General features: G+C 32.4%; 1 long non-coding RNA gene across 1 annotated transcript; it reads left to right on the top strand.

Annotated features, from left to right (window-relative positions):
- Positions 1–570: 570 nt before the first annotated feature.
- Positions 571–4,605, top strand: LOC118487373. The gene is made up of 10 exons (XR_004881653.1): positions 571–852; positions 1,343–1,415; positions 1,582–1,668; positions 2,234–2,274; positions 2,362–2,633; positions 2,772–3,053; positions 3,347–3,388; positions 3,479–3,551; positions 3,633–3,995; positions 4,070–4,605. It is a non-coding gene; the product is annotated as an uncharacterized LOC118487373 (long non-coding RNA).
- The last annotated feature ends 4,877 nt before the right edge of the window (positions 4,606–9,482 follow it).

Raw genomic sequence — 9,482 nt, 5'->3', positions numbered from 1 at the left:
TGACTGCAAGTGAATCTGCTCCTAAAAGATAAAAAGGGAGCCAAAATCCACTCAACCGGAGTGACATAACACAAAAAGTGTTAAGTTGGGAGTGGTGGAAGTCAAAGTGATAGTTAGGAGTGGCAGCGGCCAATACCCAATAGTTAGGAGTGATAAAATCCAATAACATTTTTTTAATAATAATAAAAACACTTTAATTACATTAAAAATGGTTTAAAAAAACAAGTTAAAATCCATGTCATCACTCGACGTTAGCATCAAATAAAAGGGAAAAAAGAAACAAAAATCCACATCACCACGGTTACCTATGAAATAGATGAAAAAACCTTAATCTTTTTATCTAATAAATGGGGATTATGAATGATGTCATATGGCCAAATTCACCCAATCTAGAGCAACAATTTCAAAAAGATGATGTCAATTTTTAAATCCATGATGTTATCCCTTTTCTGATTTTTAAACAATAAAGATAAATAAAAAATAATTAACTTAACTACACTTTTTAAGCAAAAACCAAGAGTAATTAAAATCCCTACAACATATTCATTGGGCCAAACATTCTCCCCTAATTAAACCCTGTTCCTTTTGCACGCTCTTCTCTTCTTTTGAGAAACCCTAAAATCACAACCAACTTTCTTTGTTTATGGATTTCAAAATCACAACCAGCTTTCTTTGTTTATGGATTTCAAAATCACAACCAGCTTTCAAGCAAAGCATCACCATCGTTTAGCCATATGTTCATTCCGGGGAGAAGCACCCAACTTATTTAGATACTGTTTATTCAGATTCTTGATACCAATTTGCTTATTCAATTAGCCTTGTTTGTCGTCTTCTACATTGGCGATTCGACTGGTACGCTTTCATTATTCGATTTCAACTACATCTACATCTACATCATCTTCACTTTCGTATATGTTCTGAATCCACTAATTGTTTAGGTTTCTACTCTGATTGTATAAATAAACGCTGAGTGTATATGCTAATATGTATATAGATGCTCATCCAAAACCCTAAACCACTAATTTGATGTATGTATTTCTATCTCTGCGTTGCTTTCATATATTGATTTCAGTTTTTTGATAATTGATTCTGATTTCAATGATAATCGATTGTGGCTTTGACTCTATAGTATAGTAGTTTCTTTGTCGTGATGGTCGTTCATTCCAACGAACTTTGTCACGTGTCACATTAGAAAATGCACTTTGGGTACTTTTACTAATACGTATATTGCAATCATACTACAGAGCATACATATTTCTTTGATATAGATATGCGAATGGAAAGTATGGGAAAACTTATTTTTATTATTGTTGTTGTTCCTGACAATTGCATGTTGCTAAAGGACTTTCTGCATCATCAACACCTAGAGAACATGCTGGCACAAAGAATACAACCCCTTCAGCGTTGAACCATAGGTAAAGTCTTCTGGACAGCAATCTGTTACAGCTCCAACTGAGGCTTGCTTTAGGCTTGAGCAACACTATTGATGAGGAAGAACAAGTATTTTAATATGGGTTTTTTTATTATTAATGTTATTATTAAGTATAACTTATTAGAATCGAATTTTTCGTTTGGTACCAGGTGTTGAAAACTGTTGATGTTGCGATATTAAACAATATAACCCCTCACACGACTAGAATAATGGACAGACTATGTATTGCATTTGAGGTAAATTTATTCAATTTTTTATTGCATTGATGGTAATATCTACTATTTTTTTACTTTGTTAGTCAAGCTAGCTTATTTTGTTGCTGATATGTTGATGTGGAATTATCCCCATATTAGATCATTACAAAGAGGATTCTAAATAAAGTGTTTTGAACTTTAAAATGCTTTGACCTTTAAAAATTATCCCCATATTAGATCATTACAAAAAGGATTCTAAACAAAGTTTTTATCGAAATATTGACTATTTAATTACTAACCTTATGCATACAAGCATTTTGAGTTGTTTACTAACCTTATGAATACAAGCATTTCCTTTGTTATTATATTACATTTTTATGTATTGTTTTTTTAATAAATTATAAACAGCATCTAGCGATTCATAGTTGAATGTAGTTGATTGTATGGTAACTGAATTTTAGGTGAAAAGAGCGTTTAAAGGTGTTAAGAGTGGAGGTCCGTCGCCAAAAACCAGCTATCCAACCAATTAACCAGCTAACATGAGTTAAAATAATAGTTTTATTATTGTTCCATACTTTAATGTTATTTTTTGATACTCATTGTGTAGGAAGAGCCTCAACCTTACATTGATTGCATTGCAACTTTCAGGTTTTGTACATTTTTTTTATTTTATGTTTTACTTATTAGAGGGGTAGTTTTGTAATTTACTAACGTGCAACAAATATGGTTGTGCAGGTTTGGTGTGTCAATGGAAGTTATTCTAATTTGTAATATCTATTAAACAATCAACGTGCTCTACAAATGGTATGTTTTCATTTTTGTAATCGTCAATAACATTTTATTTTTTCAATATAATTATTGTCAATCTATATGAAACATCAAATTTCTAAGAAATCCAACATTTGACACACCAAGTTCTTTTGTCGCAACTGTCCTATGTCGATCTGGAGCTCCTAACGAACCTGATTCCAGTCGGCTTAGAACATCTCTAACAGATGTTACAAACGGTTAGTATAATGAGTCAAGATTTACTATTAATAGTTATTAACAATTTTTTAATTATTGTTTTCAACACTTTTTTTTGCATCAAGTTTTCATCATTTATTTACGATTGTTGTGTTTCTTGTGTTGTATATGTTTTTTAGCTTCTTGTGGAAATTCTAGATGCTGCATTTTAAAGGATATATGCTTCATAAGTTGGTATATAATTTGAGCACACATTGCTAGTCGGATGGTCAGTGAGGTATGTATATTTCTTCTTTAGTTTACTTATTCCACAAGCTTGTGTAATACTTATTATAAATTTTATTGTTGCACTTCCATGCAATGAGGAGATAACTAACAGACCAAGAACGTATCAAGGTATTCGCTTATATTGAAATAACAAAGATATAGCCAGACAACTAAAAGACCAAAAATGTATCAAGGTATTCACTTATATTGAGTTGTTTACTAACCTTATGCATACAAGTATTTTATTTGTTATTATATTACATTTTTATGTATTGTTTTTTTAATAAATTTTAAACAACATCTAGAGATTCATAGTTGATTGTATGGTAACTAAATTTCTGGTGAAAAAAGCGCTTAAAGGTGTTAAGAGTGGAGGTCCGTCGCCAAAAACCAGCCATCTAACCAATTAACCAGCTAACATGAGTTAAAATAATAATTTCATTATTGTTCCATACGTCGATCATATTGTTTAATATTCATTATGTAGGAAGAGCCTCAACCGTATATTGATTGCATTACAACTTTGCAGGTTTTGTACAACTTTTTTTTTAATTTATCTTTTACTTATTAGAAGGGTACTTTTGTTATTTACTAACGTGCAACAAATATGGTTGTGCAGGTCTGGCGTGTCAACGGAAGTTATTCTAATTAATTTGTAATATCTGTTAAATAGTCAACGTGCTCTACAAATGGTATTTTTTTTTTTTTTTTGTAATTGTCTAACATTTTACTTTTTTTCAATATAATTATTGTTAATCTATATGAAACATCAGATTTCTAAGAAATTCAACATTTGACACACCAAATTCTTTTGTTGCAACTGGCTTATGTCGATCTAAAGCTCATAACGAACCTGGTTCCAGTCGGCTTAGAATTTCTCTAACAGATGTTACAAACGGTTAGTAAAATGATGAAAGATTTACTATTAATAGTTATTAACAATTTTTTAATTATTGTTTTTAACACTTTTTTTGTATCAAGCTTTCATCATTTATGTTTGTTATGTTTCTTGAGTAGTATATGTTTTTTAGCTTCTTGTGGAAATTCTAGATACTGCATTTTAGAGGATATATGCTTCATAAGTTGGTATATAATTTGAGCACACATTGCTAGCCGGATCCGAGGTCAATGAAGTAGTATGTATCTTTGTTCTTTAGTTTACTTATTCCACAAGCTTGTGTAATATTCATTATAACTTTTGTTCTTGTAGTTCCATGTGTGGAGGAGATAAATATTAAGACCGGGTGGTGTGGTTTAGCATCACCCACTACCTCAACGTATATCACCCCAAAACATAATACCTCCATTGCTAAAGGGGGCGTTATTGATGATGGCATCACCATTGCCTTGACGAGCGTTCAGGTTTGGATGTGTAGGGATCACCTTTCAAGAGCCAATCGTATTCTTTTTCTCCTTTTTTTTCTTATTAACAGGTAAAGAAGTTTTATCCTACTACATGGTAGTTAAAGGTGGGCCCTGTGTACGTGGTGTTGCGTGATAAAGACCCTAGGGAGTAGTAGGGGCTTTACCCCACACCATGCGGCCTAAATACCATTGGTGACCTGTTCATAGACTTGTTCAACCGGAGGCACGGGCGGACCTGTAGTTAAATTAGCCGTAGTCGGTAATGTAAAATTTATTTTTTTCGATTTTTATACAAAGGACACCCCAAAACAACTATGAGGACACCCCTAAAAAATTGTAAGCCCAAATTGTAATTGTAAATAATAAGCCCAAATCAGTTTATTGAAGCCCAGTTAATTAGAGTAAGCATTCAATAATGAAGATTGTATATAATAAGCCCAACCAATTGTTATTAAAGCCTAATTATAATGTTATATATTAGCCCAAACCAGTTATAATGTAAAGATTTATTAGAAGCGACCAACTTGATAAATAGTATAAAACGAGCATTAAATGCTCTAAGACAAAATGGGTTTGAACCGATGTTGGAAAAAGTGACTTCCTTTTGTAAAAAACGAATTGACGTTAACTCGCGCGTTACGACGAGATGTTGATTATGTAAGTCTTTAGTATATTATTTGGAATGTGAAAATGCTTATTTTATACAAAACACTCTTTTCATTTACCTTTTCCCCATTCTACAAAATTATTATTTGTTTTTTTTTTTCTTAATAAATTCTTAGCTTGTTTTATAAACCTATTTGTAAACTTAATAATGCATATTTATAAAAAAAAATACATAGGATTCAAGCATATAAAAGACTAATGCCACTAAATAAAAACACTTGCACTTTATATGCCATACTATAAAGATTTGATCAACTTTGAATCTTTGTATACTAGCTTATATTTCCATACGAATCAATCTATTAGCGTAGAATAAGCATATCTTTTTTTTTTTAAATCACTTTTGTGTACTTAACCACCTAATTCAACCCATGCATGATGCAATCAAATCTAACGAATATGTCCAATTATCAACATGATTGAATTCCAAACAACTTCTATCAACCCAAAAACATCGGCATTTATCTTGCAAACAAAGTCACATCTAAACGTCATGTCTAAACATTAATACAAATAAGCTCCTCATAGTTATTTAAAATATTAAGTTTGAAATATCAAAATTTGACATTTCAATAGTTGTTTTGTTAGATAATCAAGTAATGAAAAAAAAATAGAAAGAAAAACAAAAGCAAAAAAAAGCAAAATGAAATAAACCATAAAACTAAAGATAAGTAGCAAGAAACAACATATTTGAAATTTTATTTCACGTATGCTATGCTGACATACGGGAAGGTTCATTTGATAAGAAAATTAAATTAAGAAGAAAAAGAACAAAAGATATAAAAGTAAAATATTAAATAGTGTTTCTCTCAACTCATTTATTATTATCTTTGACTAATTAATTAGTCATAAATACTATCATCCTCCACACTTCAATTTTTGGTTACACATATCAAAATTTATCCTACACGTTTTGAAATTTATCCTACACATATTGAAATTTATCCTACACAATTCGTAATTCATCCTACACACCTCGTAATTTATGCTACACTTTTAAATTATATATTTTTTCTTTTTTGAAAAATATGTTTTTTTTAAATAAGTTACAAATTTAATATAGTTAGTTATTAAAAAGGAAGACTACCAATTAATAATTCATCTAAGTTTACCAATATACCCTTACACCTATATTAAATACAAAAATTAAATGAAGTAAATGAAATATTCTTATTGGTTGAAATTTCTTCTTTTTTATTCTTACAAAAAATTTCTTCTCATTTGAACTCTCCACTGCTGACATATATATTTAAACATTAATATCAACTTTTATTTGCATGATTGGGATGCAAAATGGGTTTTTGCAAAAGTAAAACAAAACTAAAAAAACAAAACCATGAAAGATTATAAGCACTTTCATGGGCAATGAATACATATGTGCATCTATCATCGCAACCACCGGTTGAGTTTTATGATTTTCATTCTATTTCGTTGTGACATATGAAACGGGATAGTAGAGTAGTATTCATAACCCATTCCAGTTGCCAATTGCAACTTTTTTTGATTTGCTAAATGTAAAGGGGGTGATGAATCGTTGGATACAAAGGGGTGGCGGTTACAAATAGCCGCAGATGAAGAGGCAGTGGGCCAGTGGTGACGACTCGCCGGAAACGAAGAGACGGAGATAGAACTTGCCGGCGACGAAGCGTCGGTGGGTTAGAATGGTTATGGGTGGTATTCAATTGATTCTTTATAATCCACTGATGATGGCGATCCAGTATGAATCAAAAACTAATCTTATCGTTGTGGATTTGGGTATGAAATTTGTGTTTGAAACTAAATAGGAAAAAAGGGATCATAATGTTTGTTTCTGGTCTTTGTTTGAATTGTGGAACCAAGCAACGAAGGCTATGATGCCAATTGAGGATTATTACAATTTGTTTAAGATTGTATTTATAGTTAGCAAAAGGTGTTGTACCCCTTGGTGAATCGTTGGGATGATTCGGGTTTTCGGTTTGTCGTGATGAATCGTTGGGATGGTCTGGCTTTTTGGGTTGAACTTGTTTTTTGTATAGTATACGAAGCGGTGGCAGTAATGGTTACAAAATATTGAGACATGCATTTCTTAAACGACACCTCATTTTAATTTATTGTGGCCCTTTTAAGTAACACACATATATATAGTATTAATTTAAATTGAATAGATAGCAAAGAGGTATGTATGTGTGGTTTTTTAAAAGTCACAACTTTTCATTCTAGAGATGCAACCCATGTTGCTAATTGTATAAGAGTATAATACAATATTACAATGTTGAACATGACGGAAAGTTATGGTAATCCAAGAAACCGAAAGAATGTTATTACAAATCGACATCATTTTGAAGTTGACATTTTTAATGAGGTTTTGGACATGTAAATTCAAGAATTAGGAAATCGATTTAGTGAGGTAACAACTAGTTTGATAAAAAAATATGTCGGGTTTAAATCCTTGTAACGGTTTTTCTAAGTTTGACCCATCGAAAATATTGGCGTTTGCTAAGATGTATCCGGATGATTTTACTACACAAGAAATAGGGACTCTTTTGGGTGATATTGAGTCATTTCGTCACACTATAAGCGATGATGATAATTTTGCAAACTTGAATGTAATAAGTGATCTTGCGCGTGTTATGGTTGAAATGGGAACACATAGTTGTTGTCCTTCAATTTATCGGTTAGTGAAGCTAGCTTTGCTTTTGTAGGAATCCATTCGTGCAAAATAAATAAATTCTTTTATTAACTTGATTACTGAACAAATACAGAACAGAACTGAAAATAAAATACAATTACAATTGAAAGTAAAAGTAAAAACGAGAACAGAAAATTAAACAAATCTGGTGTTCTTGGCTGAGGATCGTGTTAGACACGGGTCCCTTAAAACAAATTTCGTGTCTCCCAGGAGAACACGTTTGTTTCCAGGATACAACAGCCCTAGCAGTTGTACTGCCGGTCTTGACTCCAACCCGAAGGTGTACCTTGATGCTTGAAGATGTAGAAGAATTCAGTAGAAAGAAAGAAGATAACTGGTGAATTCGGTGTCTTTCTTCAACAGGGGTACCGCCCTATTTATACTAACTGGTCAAGGATGAAACTGAAAAAGAATTAAATGGGAGAATTAAACTGCATTAAACGTCTTCAATGCACTTTAATTCGTCATTTAATTCTCAGCCAAAGCCATTAACTCGTCAGTTTCAAATGCTGAAGTGTAACTGCACTGGCATTAACTGCTGGAAGCTTCTGCGCGCGCGCAAGGCAGACTGGTGTGCGCGCGCAAGTCTGCACGCCACACAGTCGCGCCACGGTCAAAAATACAAAGACGGCTCTCAAGCGGCGATGCGAAGTGCAAAGTGCGCCATCAAAGCGCCACACTGCGCCTCATCGCCCACGCCACGCGCGCGCGCTTGGGCGAGTGCGAGTTAGGGTGCGAACCTTCGCGAGTACACTTAGTGAGTGCTTCCATTAAACAATAAGGATGGAGACTTCCCACTTAAATACCCCTTTAAGTTTCATCTCTCCTTCTATGTGGGACAAGGTGCCACTTTCCCACTTTTTCAGCATTCAAGTTTCAAATACCAAACTTTGAGCATCGATATCTCATTCATCTTACCTCCGTTTTGGACGTGGTTTAGTTCGTTGCGAAGCTCTTCCAACATAGAACACAAACCCACAAATAAATATATAAAACTCGCTCATTTTCTTATATTTATTTCTAGTCCAAAATAGGAAAAAATCATTTTCCTATATTTGTGAAAAATACTATTTTCACAAATTTCCAACAGCTTTTACCGGTTGCAACAGCAACCATTGAAAGATGTTTTTCGAAATTGAAACTTGTCAAGACGGATTTAAGCAATCGAATGGGCCCAGAATTTTTGAACAATGCTATGGTTTGTGCGGTCGAAAAAGATTTTTTTACATGAAGTAAAAGACGACGATGTGATGGAACGATTTCAAGCTATGAAAAAAGAAGATGACAAATCTATTAGGCATTTGTTTTACTTTATTTATTTATTGTCATTTTTTTAATATTATATGATTGTACGACGAAAAATTTGTTTTTGTGATACCCTGAGTTAATGTTATAGTTCTGCCATTGACCGGAGGACAAACAAAGAAGCGTCAACTGATCAAGACGGTGCAACCCGTTGCAATTTTGTGAAGGCATGATTAAAAATGATAAAAATTAAAATTCGTTCATAAAAGAAACGAATGTGTGTGTGTGTGTAATTTTGTGTTAATATGTAAGTGAATGTAATAGACGAACATATATAGTGGTTTGACTTTGTTGAAGTTTTAAATATATATTGACATAAAACTTAATCATTTAATCCACGTTATTTGACAAAGAAATATCCTTTAACAAATAGAACTTTATACTTTATATCCCGAATAAAATATTGAATATGAATTCAGAAGGTTACATGCAAAAATAAATATAGTCGTATAGATGAATATAATAAAGAGAAAACACGTCTCAAACCTTATTCAAGCTAACCTGCATTAGTTCAAGACTTCAAAATGATAAAAGTTTCTTAATAATTTGTGAGAAGAGAAGAGGGAGAGAGTGAGAAAAAAGAAACAATATATAATAAGAAGATAAAGCCTCCGGGTCC

The sequence above is a fragment of the Helianthus annuus genome, chromosome 15 (assembly GCF_002127325.2).
Source record: "Helianthus annuus cultivar XRQ/B chromosome 15, HanXRQr2.0-SUNRISE, whole genome shotgun sequence".
Taxonomy (NCBI): domain Eukaryota; kingdom Viridiplantae; phylum Streptophyta; class Magnoliopsida; order Asterales; family Asteraceae; genus Helianthus; species Helianthus annuus.
The sequence above is the reverse complement of the archived record's forward strand: the minus strand, read 5'-3'. Positions and strand labels throughout refer to the sequence as shown.